This window comes from Notolepis coatsorum, assembly GCF_963971535.1.
Source record: "Notolepis coatsorum genome assembly, chromosome: 6".
NCBI classification, from domain to species: domain Eukaryota; kingdom Metazoa; phylum Chordata; class Actinopteri; order Aulopiformes; family Paralepididae; genus Notolepis; species Notolepis coatsorum.
Genome location: NC_140170.1, coordinates 8,192,708 through 8,216,586, shown reverse-complemented (window position 1 = coordinate 8,216,586; position 23,879 = coordinate 8,192,708).

Below are 23,879 nucleotides of genomic sequence, written 5' to 3'. Positions count from 1 at the left end.
AAGGAAAAACTCACTAAAACCTAACAATAGGGTAAAAATGCTCCACAGGCAGTGTGGAGGAGAGAAACCTTAGAAGGGCCATTCAAGGGGGGATCTGCCTTCTTAGATGTCGGTGATAGTAGTGTTGCAGACGGACAGTTGGTAAGCATGCACTCAAGTGCATGATGACGCCTCCTGATTGCGCCCAATTTGCCCCAGCATCTAAGTGGCCGTCCGCCTGTCAAGCCCCCCCCCCCTCACCCCCCTCAGAAAAAGGAGCAGTTAAGTCGGCTTTGTCGAATGAAGCAATTTTTTTTGAGGGGCGCCTTGCCGCGTGGCACTTAGCACTGTCTCCCCCATTAGCCAAAGAAATGCCCTTCGCTGGAACTTTGAAGATAATTAAACACATAATGGATATCACTGTCACTCCGCCACTTGTTGGCTCATTTGTCTGCGAGCGGCTGCCGCTATTGAGAGACCAGAAGGAGTGGAGAACTGGGGGCCACAACCAGAAATTATACTAAAGTGAAAGTATGGGTACCGTCTCAAAATATTACTTGAGTAAAAGTCAAAGTATCTGGGAGTAAAAGTAAAAAAGGTTCTACTTTTAAATGTACTAAAAAGCCAAAGTAAAAACTGATAAGCTAGCAGGTGTTTAATCAAAGATCCCCGCTTTCTCGTCTTGCCCATAAGGACCAATCAGCGTGGGGTATGGGCGGGTTCATTTTCCATTGATGGGGATTTGATTGGCTGTTTTTAAATAAAGCGCGGCCGCAGGATTAATAACGTTAATGTTAGTTCGGCCACAGAAACAAATATACGAATTAAAATAGTTCGACCTGCGAGATTTGTACTTTGTAGGTCTGCATTTTAAATGCAAGGAGTAAAATGTATGTATTGTTTCTCTGAAATGTAATTGTGTAAAAGTACAAGTATACACACCTAATAATACTCGAGTAAAGTACAAATCCCCCAAAACAGTACTTAAGTATTGTAACAAAGTACAATTACTCAAGTACTTTACACCCCTGGCCACAGGTGATGGTGTTCCCTGTCTGAGACCAGAAGGGGTGGAGAGCTGGAGGGGCCACAGGTGATGGTGTTACCTGTCTGAGACCAGAAGGGGTAGAGAGCTGGGGGCCACAGGTGATGGTGTTACCTGTCTGAGACCAGAAGGGGTGGAGAGCTGGGGGCCACAGGTGATGGTGTTACCTGTCTGAGACCAGAAGGGGTGGAGAGCTGGAGGGGCCACAGGTGATGGTGTTACCTGTCTGAGACCAGAAGGGGTGGAGAGTTGGAGGGGCCACAGGTGATGGTGTTACCTGTCTGAGACCAGAAGGGGTGGAGCGCTGGAGGGGCCACAGGTGATGGTGTTACCTGTCTGAGACCAGAAGGGGTGGAGAGCTGGAGGGGCCACAGGTGATGGTGTTACCTGTCTGAGACCAGAAGGGGTGTAGAGCTCAGGGGCCACAGGTGATGGTGTTACCTGTCTGAGACCAGAAGGGGTGTAGAGCTCAGGGGCCACAGGTGATGGTGTTACCTGTCTGAGACCAGAAGGGGTGGAGAGCTGGAGGGGCCACAGGTGATGGTGTTACCTGTCTAAGACCAGAAGGGGTGGAGAGCTGGAGGGGCCACAGGTGATGGAGTTACCTGTCTGAGACCAGAAGGGGTGGAGCGCTGGGGGCCACAGGTGATGGTGTTACCTGTGATGGATCACGGTTTATGTGGGATTTATTTTAGTTTATTCTATGGTACTTTGGCTTTACTTCTGTCTTTCTGTGAGGGACAGCTGTCAATCACTGGCCTCTGCGGTTAATTGCCATGCGGCATGGCAGGTGTGTGGGCTTGATTGCCACCTGATTGGTGTCAGGTGTGCAGTGCCTTTAAGTAGGTTTGGTTAACTGTGTTCGGATGCTTGTCCATTTCATGTATTGTTTATTATTATTGTTTATTGTTTAAAAGGATCCCCATTAGCTGTCACCTAAGTGGCGAGCTAGTCTTCCTGGGGTCCACACAGAAAGACAACAGAAAACACAAAACATAACAACATGAGATACATATGACAATCACAATTAACAATGATAATCTAAAAACAGTAAAACATTGTAGACATCATTATCAACATCAGAATATTTTGCTCACATATTTAAGTAGTGCATTCTCAGGTGGTATTTGAAAGACACTTTACTATTCAATTTACTTATGTTCAGTGGGCAGTTATTCCAATTATTGATGGCACGATAAACAACAGTCCTCTTTAAAGCATTTGATTTTGGACGTGGTAACATAATCTGTCCATCATCAGCTGACCTAGTAAAATAAGAATGAACCTGACTGCATCTGACAATTTGTTTGTATAAGAAAACAGGTTGAGACGAAAAGGCAGTGTTCCTGTCTTCAACTGTGTTGAAAACCAGCCATTCTCTACCGTTAACCATGAGAGTTGATGGTGCATAGTGATGGTGTTTGTTCTCATGGAACAATGTAAAACTAACCTTGCAGCTCTGTTCTGGGCTGTTTGCAATTTCTTTAGTTGACCTTTGGATGCAGAGGACCATACTGGTGCACAATAATCTAGGTGACATAAAATTAAAGATTTCGCCACCTGTCCCACAATATATGTAGGGACATAAGAAATACATTTCCTCACCATGGAGATACCACTCCCCATCTTCTTCACTATGGTATCAATGTGTTCTGCCCATGACAGCTGGCTATCAATTATTATGCCCAGTAATTTTACTTTATTTACCTGTTCTATGGGTTCGTCAGACACGTTCAAACTAATGTTTGGTATTGATGACAATGTATGACTCGAACCCAAGATAATTGAGTGTCCCAAGCTCATGCTTCTAGGGTTTTCTCTGTCTTTAGTGCTATGGTTTTTCTTGTTGTTTTCAACTGCTAGGCACTGGTGGTTATTTTGGGATTTTTACCCAGTTATTTTATACTGGTGTTTAAGGATATAATAGTGTGGAGCCTTGATTTTGTGTGATGTAGTCTGTCTACAGCAATTGTATTAGATGATGGAGTTCCCCTAGCCCCTCAAAAACATATATTTAAGAAGTCTTTCATCCCACACGCCGTTGCTCTGATGAATTATTAGCTTCTCATTTGAACCATGGTACCAGTTCGGTACCTGATTCTCCGTCTGTGTTTGTGTTGTTGTCGTTGTTTTTCTTTTGTCTATGTATTGTCAGGACAGCCGAAACATGACCAATCCCGTCGACCAAGAACACACTTCTTCAATCAATATCTGAAATGAAGGGGAAGAAAGGAAACGTACATTCTTACTGTCTTCTACTATCATGCACTCTTCCTTGCCTATATTACTACCTACTATACTACATTTTTTTAATATTTTTTTTTAATTATCTTTTTCCCCCTTCTTTTTCTGTTTTTCTCCCCTCTCAATGTTAGTCGTTATGCCAATTCCCAATCCCCTTCCTGGTCGTTGCGCACTCTACCCGCTACCGTCGGGCCGGGAGGGCAGAGACTATAACATGCTTCCTCCGACACATGGGAGAGTGTAACGTGTGGAAGGTCACACTACCTCTCCCAGATCCTTCGCTCGCTGTGCAGGCGGAACTGTAGGAGTCGACGACCCAGACGGAACGACCCAGACCCACCCACCGGCTCCCCCCCCCCGCTGCCAATCGAGCCAGTATGACGGCCGGCCAAGCCGGAAGCAACGTTGACAGCTGGATTTCGATACCAGTGTCTCTTGCCTTGGTGACGAACGCGTTGGTGACAAGCACCATGTCCGCTGCGGCACCCAGCCGCCTCTACTATACTAAATGATGTCTTTATGCTCTCAACACTGCAGCACCCACGTTTCAACACTGTTTGATGAACATTGTTACTCAGCTGTAAGAGTAGTACCCTTCCTTCCTGCTGACTTGTCGTACAGAACCTGTAAGTCGCTTTGGATAAAAGCGTTGAGCTAAATGACTAAATGTAAATGTATTGGGCTGTGGGGCCAATGTCTCTTGTTGACTGTGTGGTGTTTGTATTGTGTTGTTGTCTTGTTGACTGTGTGGTGTTTGTATTGTATTGTTGTCTTGTTGACTGTGTGGTGTTTGTATTGTGTTGTTGTCTTGTTGACTGTGTGGTGTTTGTGTTGTGTTGTTGTCTTGTTGACTGTGTGGTGTTTGTGTTGTGTTGTTGTCTCGTTGACTGTGTGGTGTTTGTATTGTGTTGTTGTCTTGTTGACTGTGTGGTGTTTGTATTGTGTTGTTGTCTTGTTGACTGTGTGGTGTTTGTGTTGTCTTGTTGTCTTGTTGACTGTGTGGTGTTTGTGTTGTGTTGTTGTCTTGTTGACAGTGTGGTGTTTGTATTGTGTTGTTGTCTTGTTGACAGTGTGGTGTTTGTATTGTGTTGTTGTCTTGTTGACAGTGTGGTGTTTGTATTGTGTTGTTGTCTTGTTGACAGTGTGGTGTTTGTATTGTGTTGTTGTCTTGTTGACAGTGTGGTGTTTGTATTGTGTTGTTGTCTTGTTGACAGTGTGGTGTTTGTATTGTGTTGTTGTCTTGTTGACAGTGTGGTGTTTGTATTGTGTTGTTGTCTTGTTGACAGTGTGGTGTTTGTATTGTATTGTTGTCTTGTTGACTGTGTGGTGTTTGTGTTGTGTTGTTGTCTTGTTGACTGTGTGGTGTTTGTATTGTGTTGTTGTCTTGTTGACTGTGTGGTGTTTGTATTGTGTTGTTGTCTTGTTGACAGTGTGGTGTTTGTATTGTGTTGTTGTCTTGTTGACTGTGTGATGTTTGTATTGTGTTGTCTTGTTGACTGTGTGGTGTTTGTGTTGTGTTGTTGTCTTGTTGACTGTGTGGTGTTTGTATTGTGTTGTTGTCTTGTTGACAGTGTGGTGTTTGTATTGTGTTGTTGTCTTGTTGACTGTGTGGTGTTTGTATTGTGTTGTTGTCTTGTTGACTGTGAGGTGTTTGTATTGTGTTGTTGTCTTGTTGACTGTGTGGTGTTTGTGTTGTGTTGTTGTCTTGTTGACAGTGTGGTGTTTGTATTGTGTTGTTGTCTTGTTGACTGTGTGGTGTTTGTGTTGTCTTGTTGTCTTGTTGACTGTGTGGTGTTTGTGTTGTGTTGTTGTCTTGTTGACAGTGTGGTGTTTGTATTGTGTTGTTGTCTTGTTGACTGTGTGGTGTTTGTATTGTGTTGTTGTCTTGTTGACTGTGTGGTGTTTGTATTGTGTTGTTGTCTTGTTGACAGTGTGGTGTTTGTATTGTGTTGTCTTGTTGACTGTGTGGTGTTTGTATTGTGTTGTTGTCTTGTTGACAGTGTGGTGTTTGTGTTGTGTTGTTGTCTTGTTGACTGTGTGGTGTTTGTATTGTGTTGTTGTCTTGTTGACAGTGTGGTGTTTGTATTGTGTTGTTGTCTTGTTGACTGTGTGGTGTTTGTGTTGTGTTGTCGTCTTGTTGACTGTGTGGTGTTTGTATTGTGTTGTTGTCTTGTTGACAGTGTGGTGTTTGTATTGTGTTGTTGTCTTGTTGACAGTGTGGTGTTTGTATTGTGTTGTCTTGTTGACTGTGTGGTGTTTGTACTGTGTTGTCTTGTTGACTGTAACCATGGTGAAGCCAAAGACACATTTCCATGAAAGTGGACGAATACAAATATCCATCTATCCGCTCTCTTTTCCAAGTCGATGTCTAACATTTATGGAACCGCAGCGTATGTAATTTAGAATCGCCCTCCGTGTAGAGTGATTTCAGTGCCCAGCTCTTCTGCCCAAGTGGTCCTTAATTTAATATCAGACAAAACAACACAGGCTTGTGAGGATGGATATAGAAGAGAAATTGAGCCCTTTCTGTGAGGGTGCTGTGAGCAGCAGGGCTGTGGAGGAAGGATACATACATACAGCCTTTCCCGTTCACTGACTCATGCCCTGCATGTTCCTATGTGTTTGCCTGTGTGCCCTCCCGTAAAACGGAGTGTGATTGTTGTCTATATGTATCTATGTATCTACCCTCTGTACAGCACTTTGGTTGACACGTGTCATGTTAAATGTGCTATATAAATAAATATAAATAAATCTGATTGATTGATTGATACCCAGTTTAACCACCTGTACATTGTATATCACTATTGCACGTTACTGTTACATTTGCACTCTGGTTGGATGCCAAACCTCTTTTCGTTGTACCGTACTTGTGCTGTATGATGATGACAATACATTTGAATCTGATCTGATCTAATTGTGAGGTTTTGCCCGCTGCTCACTACCTTTTCTCTGTCTTCTTTAAGCCTACTGTTAGGAATTCCCTATTCTCTGTCTTCTTTAAGCCTACTGTTAGGAATTCCCTACTCACTCTCTCTAGCCCCCACCCTCTCGTTCCTTACCCTTAGTGGCCACACCTGTTTGATATTCTATTATCTCTCGCACCTGTGGTGGCAGGCTAATTAGTCCCCCTGTGGGCTTTAAATACCAGGGCGCTTCCCCTCGTTTTGGCGTGGGGTCGTGTTGTATACTTGCCGAGTCATATTCTCTAAACATCTAGACTCTTTCGGGAGATCCTCTGTCTGCCTATGCTGTTCCATTCTCCGGCGTCGAGATGTTTGCTCCAGCCTTCGCCAGCTGTCGCCGTTGCCTGTGGGGGAGACTGGTCTGCGCTCCCTGTACTTCCACGGGAGGCACCCCAGCGTTCCACTGCAGACCCCCGCGCAGCTGTTCGTCCTGACGCACATCCAGACCAGCGCAGACGCTCTCCAGTCCTCAGCGCGCAACGCGCATCTTCCAAGGACGCTCGAGCTTGGCACGCTCTCCAGACCAGCGCGCAACGCGCATCTTCCAAGGACGCTCGAGCTTGGCACGCTCTCCAGACCAGCGCGCAACGCGCATCTTCCAAGAACCCTCGAGCTTGGCACGCTCTCCAGACCAGCGCGCAACGCGCATCTTCCAAGGACGCTCGAGCTTGGCACGCTCTCCAGACCAGCGCGCAACGCGCATCTTCCAAGGACGCTCCCCGGTGGCGATACCCTCGCCACCGCCTTCGCCACCGCCGCCTGTTCCAGCACCACTCTGTTCCTCGGCTCCGACAGTCGGCTACCCGGTGACGACACCTTCGCCACCGCCGCCTGTTCCAGCACCACTCTGTCCTCGGCTCGGACTGCCGGCTCCCCGGTGGCGATACCCTCGCCACCGCCGCCTGTTCCAGCACCACTCTGTCCTCGGCTCGGACAGCCGGCACCCCGCCGCTGCTGTTCCTGTACCATTACGCATACGCTGGGTGAGTTTTGATTGTGATGTCACTCTCCCAGCGTATTGCCTCTGTTAGTTAGTTTGGACATTTCATCTCCCAGCGTTATGCCTCTGTTTTTGGTTCTCACTTAGAATAGTATTTTTGGACTTTACATCTCCCCCTGTGTGTTTGTCACACGAAGATATTATTACTTTGTTCACTTTGTTATTTGGACTGTTCTGCACCTGCTCTGTTTTTTCCCTTTTGTGCATTAACTATCTCCTCTGTCCTGCAGAGCGGCCCAGATGATTTCCACCAGTCCTCCCAGTTCCTCCCTGTTCCCCAGCCCGCCTCCGCGGGCCTCAGTCCCCTCTGTTCTCTAGTTCTCCCCTTTCTAGTTCCACCTAGTTCCTGTTCCCTAGTTCTCCCCTTTCTAGTTCCACCTAGTTCCTGTTCCCTAGTTCTCCCCTTTCTAGTTCCACCTAGTTCCTGGTCCCAAGTTCTCCCCTTCTAGTTCCACCTAGTTCCTTGTCCCTAGTTCCCCTAGTCCCCGTTTCTCCTGTTCCCTAGCTCTCCTAGTCCCTAGTCCTCTCTCCCTAGTTCTCCTTGCCCCTGGTTTACCTAGTCTCTAGTTCCCTTAACCTTCCCTTAGGCGTTCCCTTACTTTCCCTTAGTGTTCCCTTTCCTGCCCGCCTCTTAAAGGCACCTTTCCTTCCCCTCATATTATATTCCTGTATTTGTGATTCTCCCTTAAAGGGACAGTGCCCTTTTCCCTGTATTTCCCTGTTGTTCAATAAATATCTGTTTCTTGGCAAACCATCATACCTGTCTTGTGTTGTGCGATTGGGGTCGGTTACAAACCATAACAGTACGACCCCACCAAGTCTACGACCCCAGCCAGCACAGACTGTGTATGTTGAGTTTGCCTTTTTTTTTCTTGTCCCCTCTAGCTCCCCTGTTAGCCCTGTTAGCTTCCCTGTTTAGCCCAGTTTAGCTTCCCTGTTTAGCTTGTTAGTCTCCCCGGTTAGCTCCCCTGTTTGCTTCCCGTTTTGCCCTGTTTGACCCCCCTGTAGCTAGCCATGCCCTGGCGGCTAACCCAGTCCCTCAGCAGAGCCCCTGTCTGCTAGTCTTGCCCCGGCTGCTAGCACAGCCTCTATGTTTATTCAGCCCTTGCTGCTGGCATGGGCCCTGTAGCTAGCCATGCCCTGGCAGCTAACCCAGTTTCCCTCTGCATGGCCCCGGTCTGCTAGCTTGGCCCCGGCTGTTAGCACAGCCTCTATGTTAATGCAGCCTTGCAGCTGGCATAGGCCCTGTAGCTAGCCAGGCCCAAGCAGCTAACCCGGTCCCTCTGCATGGCCTCCACTTTTTTGTGTAGTTTCTCCCACTGCTAGGACTGTCCTTCCAGCTAGCTTGTTCTCTCATGCTGGTCCAGCCCTGTCTGCCAGCCTAGCTCCGGCAGCTAGCGCAGCCTCTATGTAGATGTAGCAGTACAGCTAGCATAGGCCCTGTAGCTATCAGTGCCCTGGCAGCTACCCTTTCCCTCTGCTAGCCTAGCTCGGCAGCTAGCGCAGCCTCTATGTTGATGTAGCAGTACAGCTAGCATAGGCCCTGTAGCTATCAGTGCCCTGGCAGCTACCCTTTCCCTCTGCTAGCCTGGCTCCGGCAGCTTGCGCAGCCTCTATGTTGATGTAGCAGTACAGCTAGCATAGGCCCTGTAGCTATCAGTGCCCTGGCAGCAACCTTCCCTCTGCTAGCCCTTTCCCGGTGCTACCATGGTTACCCCTTTGCTACCCTGCTTGCCCCTCAGTTCCTCTAGACCCAGTTCCTCTAGACCAGTTCCTCTAGACCAGTTCTCTAGACCAGTTCTCTAAACCAGTTCTCTAAACCAGTTCTCTAGACCAGTTCTCTAGACCAGTTCCTCTAGACTAGTTCTCTAGACCCAGTTCCTCTAGACCAGTTCCCCCAGTTACCCCTCGGCGACCCTGTTTTTTTTGCTAGCCCCACTCTTGTGGTGGCTTCCCCTACTGGCTTGGCCAGTGCCTTCGTTTTTGTCTTGTTTTGCCCCCTGCCACTCTGTCTGTATTTGTTTTGGGTCGCCGGGTGGCTCCCGTTGGAGGGGGGGATACTGTGAGGTTTTGCCCGCTGCTCACTACCTTTTCTCTGTCTTCTTTAAGCCTACTGTTAGGAATTCCCTATTCTCTGTCTTCTTTAAGCCTACTGTTAGGAATTCCCTACTCACTCTCTCTAGCCCCCACCCTCTCGTTCCTTACCCTTAGTGGCCACACCTGTTTGATATTCTATTATCTCTCGCACCTGTGGTGGCAGGCTAATTAGTCCCCCTGTGGGCTTTAAATACCAGGGCGCTTCCCCTCGTTTTGGCGTGGGGTCGTGTTGTATACTTGCCGAGTCATATTCTCTAAACATCTAGACTCTTTCGGGAGATCCTCTGTCTGCCTATGCTGTTCCATTCTCCGGCGTCGAGATGTTTGCTCCAGCCTTCGCCAGCTGTCGCCGTTGCCTGTGGGGGAGACTGGTCTGCGCTCCCTGTACTTCCACGGGAGGCACCCCAGCGTTCCACTGCAGACCCCCGCGCAGCTGTTCGTCCTGACGCACATCCAGACCAGCGCAGACGCTCTCCAGTCCTCAGCGCGCAACGCGCATCTTCCAAGGACGCTCGAGCTTGGCACGCTCTCCAGACCAGCGCGCAACGCGCATCTTCCAAGGACGCTCGAGCTTGGCACGCTCTCCAGACCAGCGCGCAACGCGCATCTTCCAAGAACCCTCGAGCTTGGCACGCTCTCCAGACCAGCGCGCAACGCGCATCTTCCAAGGACGCTCGAGCTTGGCACGCTCTCCAGACCAGCGCGCAACGCGCATCTTCCAAGGACGCTCCCCGGTGGCGATACCCTCGCCACCGCCTTCGCCACCGCCGCCTGTTCCAGCACCACTCTGTTCCTCGGCTCCGACAGTCGGCTACCCGGTGACGACACCTTCGCCACCGCCGCCTGTTCCAGCACCACTCTGTCCTCGGCTCGGACTGCCGGCTCCCCGGTGGCGATACCCTCGCCACCGCCGCCTGTTCCAGCACCACTCTGTCCTCGGCTCGGACAGCCGGCACCCCGCCGCTGCTGTTCCTGTACCATTACGCATACGCTGGGTGAGTTTTGATTGTGATGTCACTCTCCCAGCGTATTGCCTCTGTTAGTTAGTTTGGACATTTCATCTCCCAGCGTTATGCCTCTGTTTTTGGTTCTCACTTAGAATAGTATTTTTGGACTTTACATCTCCCCCTGTGTGTTTGTCACACGAAGATATTATTACTTTGTTCACTTTGTTATTTGGACTGTTCTGCACCTGCTCTGTTTTTTCCCTTTTGTGCATTAACTATCTCCTCTGTCCTGCAGAGCGGCCCAGATGATTTCCACCAGTCCTCCCAGTTCCTCCCTGTTTCCCAGCCCGCCTCCGCGGGCCTCAGTCCCCTCTGTTCTCTAGTTCTCCCCTTTCTAGTTCCACCTAGTTCCTGTTCCCTAGTTCTCCCCTTTCTAGTTCCACCTAGTTCCTGTTCCCTAGTTCTCCCCTTTCTAGTTCCACCTAGTTCCTGGTCCCAAGTTCTCCCCTTCTAGTTCCACCTAGTTCCTTGTCCCTAGTTCCCCTAGTCCCCGTTTCTCCTGTTCCCTAGCTCTCCTAGTCCCTAGTCCTCTCTCCCTAGTTCTCCTTGCCCCTGGTTTACCTAGTCTCTAGTTCCCTTAACCTTCCCTTAGGCGTTCCCTTACTTTCCCTTAGTGTTCCCTTTCCTGCCCGCCTCTTAAAGGCACCTTTCCTTCCCCTCATATTATATTCCTGTATTTGTGATTCTCCCTTAAAGGGACAGTGCCCTTTTCCCTGTATTTCCCTGTTGTTCAATAAATATCTGTTTCTTGGCAAACCATCATACCTGTCTTGTGTTGTGCGATTGGGGTCGGTTACAAACCATAACACTAATATTGGTATGCATACACAACAATTAGGTTTGTTAATATTAACAATAGCAATTTCCTAGTATCAAGTTCACGATCAGAATCCATCTCGTTTCCTGGGTAGTCCTCCTATCTCAGGGGTACCCTTGTAACCCGAGTCTTCAGTTATCAACATTAAATTAAAAAACAATTCTGATCCAGTTTCATTTAATGTAATTTCAAACCTTTATTTCAACGGGAGTTTACTACTGGCCAGCAGCGTAACTAGTTAGAGTAGGTAAGGGATATGTACAGATATAGATATAGTATCTACAGAGATGTAACACGGATTATATGCAGGTATGTACAGACATTATGAGGATAGATATATCCACTATATTATCTGGGTTACATGTGTTTTATTTGAATTTTTTTTATCTTTCTAGACAAAAACAATGGAATCGTCTAAACCGGTTTTCTTGCAGAGAGAGAGAGAGTTATCCTTGTAAACATTGGGCACATTTAGGCCAAAGATGATGTTAAAAGTGTGATGTTCTTAAAGAGTTTAGCGCGACACGGCTGGTTCTGAGCGACGGGGTTCTCACCTCGGCAGGGTGGTTGAAAAGGAGGAGTGTGTTTGTGTCTGCAGGCGGCTTGTTTCCAATCTGGAGCCAGGAGACGCTGTGGTTATTAGAGTGGACTCTGCTGATAGGCATCATCCACGCCAGAGGGACACAGCTCTCCGGCTGGCAGCCCAATAGTGGAGTCGAAATTGAGAAGCCACCTTATAATTTATCCTCACATAGATGGGGTTTTTAGATGGTGGGGACGGACGAAGTGCGGCTGAAAAAAGGTGAGAACATCATATAACAACATGCAGCAGTGACTAGTGAGACAGGTCTTTATGTAACCTCCATCTTATCTCTCCTTATATACATGAGAAAAGGACTGCAACTATATAGAGCTTTTATCTACAGTGCAGCTCGGGAGGTAGAGAGCGGTCGTCTGGTAGTTGGAAGGTTCGCGGTTCCATTCCCGCTCCTCCACGGGGCAGCGTGTCGATGTGTCCTTGAGCAAGACACTTAACCCCTAATTGTTCCCGATGAGCAGGTTGGCACCTTGCATGGTTGCCTCTGCCAAGATGCAAGATACTTTAATGCCACACAACGATGGTTGGTGGTAATTGTTTGCGGTGCAGTTTGTTAAAAGCACATGAAACATCAACGTGAAACATCAGACATCAAACGCCCCCCCCTCCCATTTCCCAATCCCCACAATAAATACATACAGGACAGTCACATGTAACAGTGTCAGTCAGTGACGGATGCTTGCCCGTCTGTGCAAAAGGGGGGGGGGGGGGGGGCCATGGTGTTTAGTGTTCGGACTGCTGTGGGGAAAAAACTGTTTGTGAAGCGTGTGTGTCTGGTGCACCATTTACAATTTATCCTCACATAGATGGGTTTTCTTATAGGTGGTTGGGGCGACAGTGGCTCAGGAGGTAGATTGATTGATTGATTGATTATTGTATTTCCGTGCCCAACCCTCATGGGTTTATAAGACTGTAGCAGTGTTCCATTATTACAATTCGCATTTAATTTAATTATCTAAATACAGATGACATGAATACAGATTACAGCTCAGTCTTAAATAAAGTTTCGAGTCTTCTCTCCCAAGCTTGACGAATACAATCTGCTGCAAAAAAAAGGTTCCCTTCCTGAAGCTCAAGAGACTCAAGTCGTTCATATTCATCCGACTCAAGAGAATCAACATAAATGGAGGACATTAGCATCGTCCTCTGGGCTGGCATTAACTCTGCCGGTCTCTAGGGATAGTGGTAATGTTCCTGACCTTATCTGTGCAAATAGGGATCTTTGTAATTTGTTTAAATTATACTAAACATAAGTTCCTGCACTAAACTTAACTTTAGTCATCTGGTAATCAGAAGGTCCCCGGGGTGAGATTCCCGCTCCTCCCCGGCAGCGTGTGGAAGTGTCCTTGAGCAAGACACTTAACCCCTTAACTGCTCCCGATGAGCAGGTCGGCACCTTGCATGGTTGCCTCCGCCGTCGGTGGGAAAATGTGTGAGTGAATGGGTAAATGTGAGGCATAGGTTTTAAAGCAATTTGGACAGAAGCTGCTTTACCATTTATTACCATATTATATTGTGTCCCTCTCATTGGGCCTCATTCACGAATCGATATAATAAAGCCTTAAATCACGTGCAGGAGTGTGTTATACTCATTAAACACCCCTAGGCATGATCTAATGAGTATAACACACGACTTCAAGTGATGTAATGTCTTTTATACAATGGCCCAATTCACCCAACCTTATTGCTATACAATAAACACACAGTAATTGAAGCATAATGGAGATTTATTCACAAAACCATCCACAGAGAAAGTAGATCCAATAGTAGATCCAAACATTTAAATAAGAAATCGGCTGGCTTCTTTTTTTTTCTTTTTTTTTCTTTTGTGATTTTTCTTTTGTTTCACAATGGGTCCTGACAAACCAATGACATAATCCAACATATGTGTAACAAACTAACATTCCAGTTGCCTATCTTTTTTGGAGGATTCGTTCAAAAGATATTCATACTTCCATTTGTCTATCTATGGCGGACTCATTCAGACTCATTAAAAAAAAAGAAATATTCGGTTGTGGGAGGGATCCGGCGGATCTGGGGTCACGTGGAGTGTGTTATACGATATAACAAAGTCAAACTTGACTCTTTCAGCCAATCAGAATCAAGATATTTGCATGCCATTGTATAAGAACATATGTCCTCTTATTTTGTTCTTAAAACCCTCCTACTCCTGCAGGCCCATTTAGAAAATCCCTGAACATGAACTTGCATCGGTTTGTGATAGATTATTATAGATTATTATTTACTGGGTATTTCAAATATTTGGTACCATTTTGAAGCTAACAACTAGGGCTTTCCAACGATATAAAATATGTGTATGATTATCATCATTATTATTGTTATTATTCTTCATATGTAGTTGCACTTGAACGTGTTGAAATTAAACTTGAAGATGAAAATGAAGCCAAACTTATTTCAGTTGTACTGTAGTTGCACTGCATGATGACGATACATTTTAATTGAATCCAATGCTTAAGGTTCAGGGGCCTGTTTCTACATGAAATACGGGCCCCTCATCTTTTAACAACCCCCTCCAGCATGGACATTTACATGAGCGTGTAGCCGGCCCCATACATTAGTTCCTGTGTACTAGGTGGTGATTATCACAGTGTGAGGTGCAAGCAGAGAGAGAGAGAGAGAGAGAGAGAGAGAGAGAGAGAGAGAGAGAGAGAGAGAGAGAGAGAGAGAGAGAGAGAGAGAGAGAGAGAGAGAGAGAGAGAGAGAGAGAGAGAGAGAGGTTTACTTTATTTGTTCGAGGGGGACAGCGTACATTAATAAAACATTTTAAAAACGTAAATGCAGAGAGAGGGAGAGAGAGCTTGAGATACATTCACTGCTTACTCTCCATCCCCAGGGCCGCGGGAAGTCAGTCAGAGTCGGGGGTGCGGAGATAAGTGATATAATAACGTCATAGGCGGCGGCTGCGCAGCGTGCAAATGTTTTCCTTTTTTGTCAATATACACACACACCCACTAGGCTATGCAAGGCTGGCGAGCCCCACTCTTTTAATATATAGTGCAAATTAAGTGTTCAAATGAAGGCATCCAATAATAGATTAACCATTGTCTTACCTTAATGCAGCAAAATGCAACGTTTCATCTTGGCATCAATGATCTTTTCTGGAGAAACACCAGAGAGTCCTTTCTTAGCACACATCCTAGTTGCTCATTCTAGCTCTGGCTAGTTAGCCAAAGAACAATGTAAATTCAATGGGGTCAAGTTCCTGTCTGTATACAGGCTGATTGATTGATTGAATAGTTTATTGGTTTAGAATGTAAAATCACACATATACATTGGATCACAATATGAAAACAGGTATACATTTTCTCCATTTACCAATAGGATTTCATAAAACACAATAAAGCCATAGGCTTGTTTCCATTGTGGTCCTTCATCATTAGTGTCAGTGGATTTATGTACTGGTGTGTAGACGTGGGTGTTTGTAGTGTCTGTATGTCAGGATGTGTGGTATAAAAACAAAAAAAATACATACAATAATATTCCATTTTATAGACAATAAAAGAATAAAAAAGGAACAACACATATTAAAACCCTTTGTTCACTACTCCCAGCTTCTGCTACTTATGATCCACCTCTTTATAGCTAATTTAAAAGTGGAGAAGGGGCTTATGGTCTTCAACTCCATTGGTAGGCTATTCCATTGTACTGCTGCTGAATATAGGAATGCGTTTTGGCCTATTTTCCTATTGCATCTCACTGGGACGATGTCTGTAGGGCTCCCCCTGGTGGCGTGTCCGTGTACATCCCTTACCATGTTAAAATATCCACTGAGGTACTGAGGGACAGTATTCCCGAGTATCCTATGTGTTATGTTGAGTTTTATTTGAGAGACCCTCTCCTCAACCCTGAGCCATTTGAGGCTGTTAAAATGTGTCAGGTGAGTCCTTGGATGGAGTTTTAAAATTATTCTAACTAATTTGTTCTGAGCTGTCTGTAGCCTACCTTTCAGTGCTACTGTGATGCCAGTGTACCAGGAGGAGCATGCATAGTCATAATGACATTGGATCAGTGCCCCTGCTAGGACTTCCATTGCTGACCTGTTAATATAGGTGGACACTCTACCGAGAAATTTTATTCTCTGATTGATCTTTGTGACCACCTTTTGTGCCATGCTCACCCCTGATAAGGTGTTGTCCAAAATACATCCTAAGTATGTGACTTCCTCCTTTGCTGTTAACTCGATATCTCCTACCACTACCTTGAACCCAGGAGACCTCTTAAGTCGTATGGCCGAGCCAAAAAGGATAGCTTCGGTTTTACCCAGGTGTAGGGATAACCTGTTTTCGACCAGCCAATGACTGATCTTGACAAGCTCTAGACTGAGTGACCTCTCTACTTCTCTTTTGTCCTGATGGGAGACCATGAGTGCAGCATCGTCCGCAAAAAAAACAGTTTACAATCACATGCAGTTTTCATGTCATTGATATATAAAAGAAATAAAAGTGGTCCTAAAATACTTCCTTGCGGCACCCCGCACGTCTGTTGGAGTGAGGAGGATATGGTCCCATTCATTTCCACTACTTGTTTCCTGCCTCTCAGATAAGACTCCATCCAACCTTAAGGATATACTGTTAAAACCCATAGCCTTCAGTTTATATAAAAGTATGTCGTGGTTAACAGTGTCGAAGGCTTTTTGTAAGTCTATTAAAACCATCCCACAGAATTGACCTTTGTCCACCTCTGTTCTAATTTGGTCTGTCAGATATAATAAACATGTGTCTGTGGAATATGATGTTCTAAATCCAGACTGGAGCTCGTACAACAGGTTGTTTGTAGAGAGGTATTCGTTTATTTGATCATTAATGATCCTTTCTATGACTTTGGATATTGCACTAAGAATCGACACAGGCCTATAGTTCCCTGGGTCTAATTTATTGCCTTTTTTGTAAAGCGGAATGACTCTGGCTTGTTTGAGATCATAGGGAAACTGTCCTTGACCGATAGATAGATTTACAATGTGTGTTAAGCCGGAGGTGATGGACTCTGCTGCATCCCTAAGAAATCTAGCAGGTATCTTGTCCTGTCCTGTTGCCTTGTTAGGATTGAGCGCCCTCAGTTTTTTCAAAACTGTGTCCTCAGTCACACTCGCAAAGGAGAAGGAATCTGTCTGGATACCTTTCTGTTTGTAGTACTCCCCTACCTGTTTTTCCCCATACATGTCAGTTGTACTTGGCAGTCTCTTAACTAGGGTATTCGCTATGGTGTTAAAAAACGTATTTAGACAATTAGCTATGTTCTTATTGCCTGTAATAACTGTGCCTCCTATGTCTAGTAAAGCTTTTGTCCTGAGCTTGTTTCCATACCCTGTTTGCTTTAAGCACTTCCATAATTTTTGTGGATTTGATTTATTCTCGATAATTTTGTCATTAAAATATTCAGCCTTGGCTTTCTTGATCATTCCCGTGACCTCATTTCTTTTCTTCTTGAACTCCTCATAATCCTGTTCAACCCTGTTTTTACTGAATTTCGAAAATGTGTCATGTCTGGACTTTATAGCTGCCAGGATCTCTGGGTTCATCCAGGGCTCTTGTCTGATTTTCGTTCTCATTGTTTTTTCTGGTGCACTTTCATTAATTTCCGTCAGAAACAAAGATTTAAAATGACCCCAGGCTTTATTTACATTCATACTATGATATACTGGTGTCCAATCCATGGAATTGAGTCTGCTTTTTAGAGCTTCGCTGTTGTAATTTTTCATTGACCTTATCTTGACAGTGTTGTGGTGGCCAATAGCTGCCTTCACCATCTTTCGTGTACAGAATGTAATTGAGTGATCACTGATTCCACAATGTATTACCCCACTGTTGGCTATCTTAGGTTTGTCAGTCACTAATATCAGGTCAATGGTGGAACTGGAAGAGTTTGTTATTCGTGTGGGTCTATCAATTAGTTGTTTAAAATTGTGGTTGGAGCAAAGGTCCTGAAAGGCTTTGTTCAAGGGGTGGCCACGCCTTGATACATCAATATTAAAATCCCCAGTAATTATGGCTTCACCAGACACAAAGTCGTTGTGTTTGGAGCACAGATTTTCCAGTTTGGTTACAAAATCATTCTGCTCTGGTGGTCGATAGCACACTCCTACCAATATTGGCTTGCTTTTGGGAAATAAAATATCTGCCCACACTGCTTCAAGATCATCCTCGTTGAGATCAGCTCTTAAATTAAAAACAATATCTGCCCTAATAAACATACACACACCCCCTCCCCTCCTGTTTCTATCCTTTCTAATTACTGAATAGTTATATTTCTATCTCCCCGTCTGATATGGAAGAGTCCAGCCAGGACTCTGACATGCAGAGTATTCCTGCCTTGCTGCCCAGTACCAGCTGCCTGACTTGATGGATTTTGTTGATTAGACTTCTTACATTTATATGAATGATATGTAGTCCCTTTGATTTACAAATGTCTAAAATGTCTGCTTTAGTGTTCTGTCTTGCCTTTTCCTCTGTTGTCGTTACTGGTGTTGTTGGTGGCGGTGGAACGTTAATCCCCCCTGCCATCCGTTCCGACGCTGCTGATGATCTGTTGCGCTGTCTGGTCTGTACTGTTGGGCCCCGCTGCTCCTCCCTGCCCCGGCCCCGTCTGTCTGGTCTGTACTGTTGGGCCCCGCTGCTCCTCCCTGCCCCGGCCCCGTCTGTCTGGTCTGTACTGTTGGGCCCCGCTGCTCCTCCCTGCCCCGGCCCCGTCTGTCTGGTCTGTACTGTTGGGCCCCGCTGCTCCTCCCTGCCCCGGCCCCGTCTGTCTGGTCTGTACTGTTGGGCCCCGCTGCTCCTCCCTGCCCCGGCCCCGTCTGTCTGGTCTGTACTGTTGGGCCCCGCTGCTCCTCCCTGCCCTGGCCCCGTCTGTCTGGTCTGTACTGTCGGGCCCCGCTGCTCCTCCCTGCCCCGGCCCCGTCTTTCTTCCCTGCCCGCGTCAGGTAACAATTTAACGGTAGCTCCAGCTTCCTCAATCCGCTCGAAGTCGCCTCTCCCCCCATTGTTGTTCCCTGCTTCACCGTCTCCTCCGCACTCGGATCGCCCGGCGTCATCTCCTATGGCCCTCGGAACAGCTCCCAGGCAGAGAAGTGGAGACGGATCAGTGAAGATGTCCCCGAACCCTGAGCTTACCTGAGGGGAGGTGTAGTCGCTCCTCGGCAGATCCGTTAAGTTGATTCCTTCCCCATTTGAGGTTGAATTTCCCGGGCCAGGACACTGATGAATATCCCCGGATAATAGCAGGCAAATTGCGATAATAAGCCTCCCAGCGTTTACGTTCCGCTTGTTTGATTTGGATTTGACGCGGTGTTGCCCCAGGTGACAGACAAACGTAGTCAACACTGCCGCTTTACCGAAGCCAAAATGTTTGGCGTTCATTCCGTTCGAAGGAGTATCATCAATTTGTGATTTACATTCCTTTAAGAATCTGCAATTAAAATCATGAGGGGTATAGCCAATAAACCCTGCAATGTTTAAGAACAAGATAAAAGTTAGGAGAGCTGTTGTCGCTCCGGCCACACCCGACGCCATAGTGACAGCACATCATTTATCCACATTGGCACAGTGCGCACATTTGCTTCGTCAATCCACGATGCATTTTTTTTGTCAATCCGGGGGCCCTGCAAGCGGGCGGGGCCCGTTTCGAGAGAGCTAATGCCATTTATGGTCAACACGCTCAACAGTCACAAGGATTGTCTCAGCAAAAAGCCTACAGTATGTGTCAAATCCATTTGTGGCAATACACCAGGGTGTTATTTGTGTACTTTATGAGGGAGGTATTAATGGTCGCTGTGCTCATTTGTTCAACGCACCCATGTGAGTGACGGGAGAAGCCTCGTGCACACGCTAATGATCTCCAGCCAAACCCGTAAACATTAACTGCTGCCATTATGTGCACTTAACCCAAGGAAGGCTTTACACATAACAACATGTGGAGACTCTACAGCTATTACATGCTAATACATGTGTAGCCTCTACAGCTATTGCTAATACATGTGTAGCCTCTACAGCTATTGCTAATACATGTGTAGCCTCTACAGCTATTGCTAATACATGTGTAGCCTCTACAGCTATTGCTAATACATGTGTAGCCTCTACAGCTATTGCTAATACATGTGTAGCCTCTACAGCTATTGCTAATACATGCGTAGCCTCTACAGCTATTGCTAATACATGTGTAGCCTCTACAGCTATTGTTAATACATGCGTAGCCTCTACAGCTATTGCTAATACATGTGTAGCCTCTACAGCTATTGCTAATACATGTGTAGCCTCTAGAGCTATTGCTAATACATGTGTGTAGCCTCTACAGCTATTACACTTTGGACCGCCCGCGAGGTCCACCCGTATAGGGATTTATCATTGGGAAAATGGATTATCGGCTATTGTAACAATTCTGCCTCATGAACATTGGAAAGCTTTCCATTTTTGCACAAAATGAGTTCCCTTCTATCACTAACATTATTGTTTAAGCACTTCTGGTTGACGATTTTGTTGACATTTGGTTTTACGATTAATTGCGAATATTTTCATGTTGGGCTATAGATTGTGGATGAATACGCACAGAAAGGTACACCGATTGCTCGTCATTGAAGGTCCGCGCTGGTCTGTGTCTATAATGAAATGAGAGGAAAGTGCTGCGCTAAAGCAAGTCGGTCCGTGTTGATAGTTTGTTTTTAGCCTAGCCGCGGTGGCTAACTGACGTTACAACATATATACTCGACGTTCACGACATCTCATGTAGAACAAGCCACGATACATAGAGTATACTCGATATATATCGCCCAGCCCTAACCCATAGTGATATTCCTTCCTAGTGTAACCCGAGTACTCTGTACCCTGCGTCGTATTGACCTCTCTGTCCCCCTGTGTTTAGGACCTCACCCCTCCAGCCTGCTTCCACACCTACGGACCTCACCAGCCTGCACCCCCCCGGGACCGCATGGACACACGCCGCCCGTTTGTCTCCTCTCCACTCCCAGCTCTTCACTACCTGTCCCCCCTTGTCCTTCCCCGGTTTCATTAAACTATCCTAAACCGCTTCATTCTCCTGTGCCTTGTGTTCTGCAAAAATAAAAACATTCCTCTCCCCCAGCGACCTTCAAAGGGTCATCCTCACTCTCATAGTCTCAAGACTGGACTACTGCAACGCCCTCTGCTCTGGTGTCGCAGACAAAATACATAAACCACCTCCAACTCGTGCAGAACGCAGCCGCCAGGCTCGTGACGGGCACCAAGACGAGGGACCACATCTCCCCAGTCCTTGTATCCCTACACTGGCTCCCGGTAAAACAACGAATACGTTTCAAAATCCTCATGTTCACATACAAAGCCATAAACGGTCTTGCCTCCCCCAGCCTACATAAAATAACTCCTGGTCCAATCAACCAGCTGCCTAAAAATCCCTCACACAAGACTGGTGACGAAGGGAAACCGGGCTTTCGCAGTCGCAGCACCGACCCTCTGGAACGAGCTCCGACTCAACCTGAAATCTGCAAGCACCCTACGGACCTTTAAGGCCACGCTCAAAACCCACCTATTCGCCATTAAACAATCCATGAGCTAGTTTTGTATTGTTGTATGTGTGGTGGTGTATTATGTCTGTCTGTTCTCTGACTGGTTGGACTGCCTGTCTTTTTTGTTTGTTTCTCTTTCTCTCCCGGGAGGCGCCCCGGGCCGATGTAACTATTGGTTGAGGGGCGCAATACAAATAAATGTATCATATCATATCATATCATCAATGCACTCTTCTAGGGCTGACCCCTATTAGTCGATTAGTCGACTAATCAGTCGAAAGGAGCCGTAGTCGACTGCCAACCTCTTAGTCGAATACAAAAAAATATATATATATTTATAAATATATATATATATATATATATATATTTTTTTATCATTCTTTCCAAAAGAAAAGAGGCCTAGAAACGTGGCTAACACTAATGGCACGCATACCAGAGGCTAACTGCCTACGAAAACAGGCACAGAGGCACTGAAAGAGGATCTCACCCATCTAATGAACACACTAGACTAGACAAATATCAAATCAAATTTATTTGTAAGGCCCGACAACACACGTTAATGTCCCCATGGGCCGTACACTTCTTCTTTAAACAAGTCAAGAAGAAACATCACAATAAGTCAAGAACAAAACAAGAACACCATAAGGTCCAAAAAATATTAAATAAAAGCAAAAAAAATGATAAATGCAACACTCCCAGACATACCCCATGCGAAGGTAAGGAAAAACTCACTAATACCTAGCAATAGCAGGGTGTTAGAGACTTCCCATGTTTGTAGTGGGCGGAGATGGAGCAATAAATACAAGTAGTGAGCATATGCATACATGGTGACAGTAGAATCATAGTATATAAGAAAATTGTGAAGACAGAGACAGAGGTTAAAAGGTTTTCCTATGTCTGCAGAAAAGCAGACAAGGGAGCAAATAGACATCCTAACTAAACTAGACAGATTAATCTAAAGGTCAGGCCCCGACCAGGTGAGATCAGGGTAGGTTGAAGGAGAGAGATAAAAGATGGGTCTTAAGCAGGGATTTAAAAGCTTCGACAGATCCACCAACGCAGGAGATGCTGGGTTCGAGCCCAGCTCTCGGCGTTGCTACCAGCTTGGCTGGTCGTTCATACTAATACAATTGGCAGTGTTAGGGGGTGGGAAGCTGGTGGGTGGGGATCGGACGTTGTGGACAGCGACTCCTACAGGTCGGTTGGTGCGCCTGCGTAGTAGAATCAGGAAGCGACGAGGGCGGCGTGTCCCTCCCACGCAGACCCTCGCCGCTGAGAGATTGCGCTGTGCAGGTGAAAAGATGGGACGGCTGCCTCCTCGAGTACCGGAGGGGACACGTGATGCAAGGCTTCGTCCACATTGCAGCCGGCTTGTGGGAGGCATGGCCTAACAGCGTTCGAGACAGGGGAGGGTAGAATTGAACGATACGAAATTGGGGACGGGAGAAAAATAGAAAAAAAAATTGGGGGAAAAAGTAGATACAAAAAAAAAAAAGCTTCAACAGAGCAGCCAGACGACGACAGGTAATTTGTTCCACAGGTAGGGAGCGCGGTAGACAAAGGCTCTGTGGCCGGCGGATTTCTTTTTAACCCTAGGAATCGATAGAAGCCCTGCATTTTGTGAGCGCAGAGCACGAGCGGGCGAGTATTGAGAGATGAGATCGGATAGATAGAGCGGTGCAAGCATCATTTAAAAAAATTTAGGTGAGGAGTAGCACTTTAAAGTCAGATCGGGCTTGAATAGGAAGCCATTGTAGGTCGGACAAAACTGATGTGATGTGATCAAATTTTCTAGTTTTAGTTAGTAGTTTCAAGTTTCAAGTTTCTTTAATAGTTGTCATACAGAAGTACAGAATACTTTTATACAAAATGCTTCTTACTGTTACGCTCCAGAGACTGTGCAAGACAAGATAAGTATGAAATAAAATAACATAGTATAGCATGTAAATTAGAAGTAAAAAAATGAGGTCACAGTGTTCAATATAGACATATGTACAATGTTCGATGCAGAGTAGATGTAACTGAGTTACCATATAATATACAATACTGTGCAGTGTACTAATATACAATACTATATAGTGCAAGGCAGAAATAGGATGAGGTGCAATTTAGGTACAATTTACAGTAGGTGTACGAGTTGTAGTGCAAATCCTTTATCAATAAATATAAAGTGTGTTTGTGTGATCTAAAGTGTGGAGAGTGGGTGCTGCAGTGTGTTGTTTGTTTAAGTGAGTGTGTGCGTGTGGGTGTGTGTGCTGTGAGCATTTGATGGTTGTTGTATCCGTGCAGCCGCATTTTGCACAAGTTGAAGATTGTTGATGCTTGACTTAGGTAGGCCTGAAAAAAGTGCATTACGGTAGTCTAGACGTGATGAGACAAAAGCATGAATTAGGGTTTCAGCAGAATTTTTGCGATATTACGAAGATGGAAGAAGGCAATTTTGGTGACATTTTTTATATGTGCATTAAATGAGAGGGAGGAATCAAAAATGACTCAGAGTTTTTTTATGGTGGAGCTCTGGGATACATGACTCTCTCTGAGTGCCCGTCTCCTGGCGCTGACTAAGGTGATGGATGCCTCGGGGTCTTGGCCAAGATTGTAGTGACTGCTCTACATGC